This window comes from Oryctolagus cuniculus, chromosome 10 (assembly GCF_964237555.1).
Source record: "Oryctolagus cuniculus chromosome 10, mOryCun1.1, whole genome shotgun sequence".
Taxonomy (NCBI): Eukaryota; Metazoa; Chordata; class Mammalia; order Lagomorpha; family Leporidae; genus Oryctolagus; species Oryctolagus cuniculus.
In genome coordinates this window covers 24,411,218-24,414,688 of record NC_091441.1, presented here as the reverse complement: position 1 = coordinate 24,414,688, position 3,471 = coordinate 24,411,218, and positions in this window count along the sequence as shown.

The following is a 3,471-nucleotide window of genomic DNA, read 5'->3' as shown; positions in this document are numbered from 1 at the left end:
AAACAGCAAGTAAGAGTACAAGAAGTGAGGTCCTTGCCACCCACATGAGAAACTGGGGTTGAGTTTTCAGCTCCTGCTTTCAGCCTGGTTTAGTCCCAGCTACTGTGGGCACTGGAGGATGAGCCACCAGATAATGTCTCTTTTCTCTCTCCCTTTAAAAAGTAGCAAAAAAAAAAAAAAGTATACTCAAAAAACTTCCTCAGCTTTTCAAATTATCTATTTTGATATTCCTTACCATCTGGCATTAGAGAAAGTACACTGGATTGTACAAATGTTCTGGTTCAAATTCCACCATTTTGTAGACACATGAAATTGCACAAATCACTTAACTCACTTTGACCTTCAATTTTGTGTTTTCAAATAAGTGTGCTAATTCCTCTGTTTCCTGCCCTATGGGCTTGTCCTGAGGAACAAGTGAGAGAATGCACTGAAAGTGCTCTTCAAATACAATGCAGCATTGAGGCAATTAATATACAACATTATTATGATTACTATGTCTGTTTCTCATAAATATGCTACTGCATGGAAATAAAAATATCATTTATTCTCATATGATTATAGCCACTTATTTCAAATAATTAGTTTTAAGTAGTGAATGGAAAGTCACCCATTTCATGCTAAGCAATGCCAACTTTTACAGCTCACATCACTGTCAATATTACCTTGGCCAAGGAATGACCGTTTCAATCCTTTTGAAAGAAAAAGCCATAAGAATGCCATTTCTTATATTTACTCGACAGTAATGTTTTATCCCCAAATTAAAAGGTAGTAGTTTTTAATTGATGTTACATTTTTAAATTTAGAAAATCCAATTAAACTTTTATTTATGCATTTCCATAGGAGGAATTCCGAAGAATAAATTCTTAAATCTTTCCTTTTTTGCTTTGCTTGAGACATCCAGCTTGGTTGTGTCAAACAAACAAGTGACCGGACTATCGAGCGGGATGAATGCAATGTGGTGCTGAAGAAAAAAGACACTTTCATCCTTGCTGTTCAAATGAGCTTTGCCAATTTTTCTTGCTCTGCCAGTAAGGAAAATGGCTCAGGGCAATTCTATCACATTTTCTGTCACTTTCAGTATGTAGGGCAGTCACCCTTACAGGTTTAAAAATGTGCAGTCAGGAGGTGGACATTTGGCTCCACAGTTAAAATTCAGTTGGGATGCCCAGATGGTGTAACAAAGTGGCTGGGTTCAAGTCTCATCTCCACTTCTGATATACACTCTGGAGGCAGCAATGATGACTCCTCATATGGGAGACTAGAATTGAATTCTACTCTCCTGGCTTCAGCCTTGCCAAGCTCTAGCTATTGCAGTTATTTGGGGAGCGGAATTAGTGAATGGAACATTTCTATGGGTCTTTCAAATAAAAATGAAAATAAATTTTTAAAAAAGATTTAAGATAACAAAATGTGTAGTCAGAGCTAAAGCAAAATATTCCCCTTATACCCTAAGATTCTTCTTTCCACATAGTTCAGGCCTTGGAAACCTGCAGCAGGCATAGGACATTTCTTTTCTTTTCCTGTTCAAACTCACTAACTGCTGATCTGACTATTTGTTCTGGGTAGCTATTGCTTTGTAGTAGAGACTTAACACAATAACAATCAATTAAGTTGCTCACTCATCTCCCACTTCTCCATCGAGTATAGACCAGGCAACTCAAAGTTTGGACTGACTTGAAGTTTAAGGACTGGGAACTGGGATTTCCCCTTCAGATGTCTGGAAGTTGATACCAGCTACTGACTGGGACCAAAGCTGGGCTGTAGCCCAGACACCTATGCAGGTCTTCTCCATTCAACTGCTTGGCTTCACAGAAAGACTGGGGGGTAATAATCAATTTTTTTTCCTTCCATGGTCCCTTTAAAAGAGTTCTGTGGGGTCCCAGTCTTCCCCTGCCCCTGTGTAAAATTATCTATGCAATCCCATGACTTTCTGAGTTCCTTCAGATGGAAAAGATCTTCAAGTCTGTCATTAATGATCTATCACAGATAAATCCAACTATTCATAATGCTTCTTTTTCCTACTTAAATGTACTGTCTTAGGAGTGTGAAGAAGACATTTAGCATCTACTGCTTCTCTTTTTCTCCATGATTTTACCCCATATTCCTTTCTCAGATTCTGACTCTTCATATCAGTAAGAACAGAAACAATGCAGTAAATTTGTTTCCTGAAAAAACACTTTCTTGAACCAGTGCTGTGCTCGCTTATTGACTAGTATTGAAATCTGACTTTTTCTAATTGGTAGAGCTGCCAAATAAAACACCTGTTAAATTTGAACTTATTCTGTTTAATGAAAACAACTTTATACATTTAATACATACAGATTTGGGAACACGGTGCTTCTTTCTACCCATACTTCTGCCTTTCTTCCTTCTTCCTCCTTTCCCATTCTTATTTTTACAGAGATCCATTTTCAGTTAATTTTTATACTCATAATATTAACTCTACACTAAGTAGAGAGCTCACCAAGTAGTATGAGGAAAAAGAAAAGTAAAGAACAAAAACAAGGAAAATATTGTTCCCTGGCAGCCAAGGCAAGGACTGTTCAAAATCATTGCATCTCAAAGTGTCAGTTTCACTCCTGTAGATTACATTTTAAGTACTGTGTGAGAAAGTTATTCTAGTATAACTAGAAGTCATTCGCCATTTTTCTGAAATTCAGATTTGAGGAGGCCATCCTTGATTTGTTTTCTAAACCGATGACTCCAGAAAAGGAAAGGGGACCTCAGGGGGATTCTCCCACCTCTGCTGCAGAATTTCTTGTGTTCAGTGTTCTCCCTTGGTAAGAGTGGTGGTTCTGTATCCCAGCTCGTTTATTACTTTACCCGAGGACCTTGCACTTCTGTTCTGCTGTGGTCTGCTTACCCCCATAGGGGACTCTCCTGGACCTTTTTAGAAGGGCTGTCTACACTCGTAGCAACACTGGCGCAGCTCAGCCTAGGACAGGACTTAGCTTCCAAGACAGTGAGAGATCCTGGCAGCCACAGCAACACTTTTGGAAGTTCAGACATGGCTCAGATGTGAGTGCTTCTCCCCAAGCCCATGAATATCCTCCCAGAAAGTTCATTTTCCTGGACTTGAAGTGAGGAATGTGTATCTCTAAACTTATATTCTGATATAGTCACTTGAGCACCCTCTTTCTTGCTCACTCATTCACACACACAAACACACACACACACACACACACACCTTCAGCATTGGCTCTGGAGAATGAAAACCATAAGAAAGCAAATTAACTAAAATAATCCTTTATAAACACGTATAGACACACTTGTAAATGATCAAAACTTGTTAAAAAGCCCTTATTTCCAAAGCTATGTTTTACTTCAAATGACTGTGCAGAAACAGAGTGGAAGAATTGACAAGCTAGTTTTCATTCCAATTAATTTAATGAGCTAAAAAAAAAATCTCCAAATGTAAATGAATATCTAGTTGTCTGATTAAACTGGACCAGTGACAGTGTTTCACTGGCG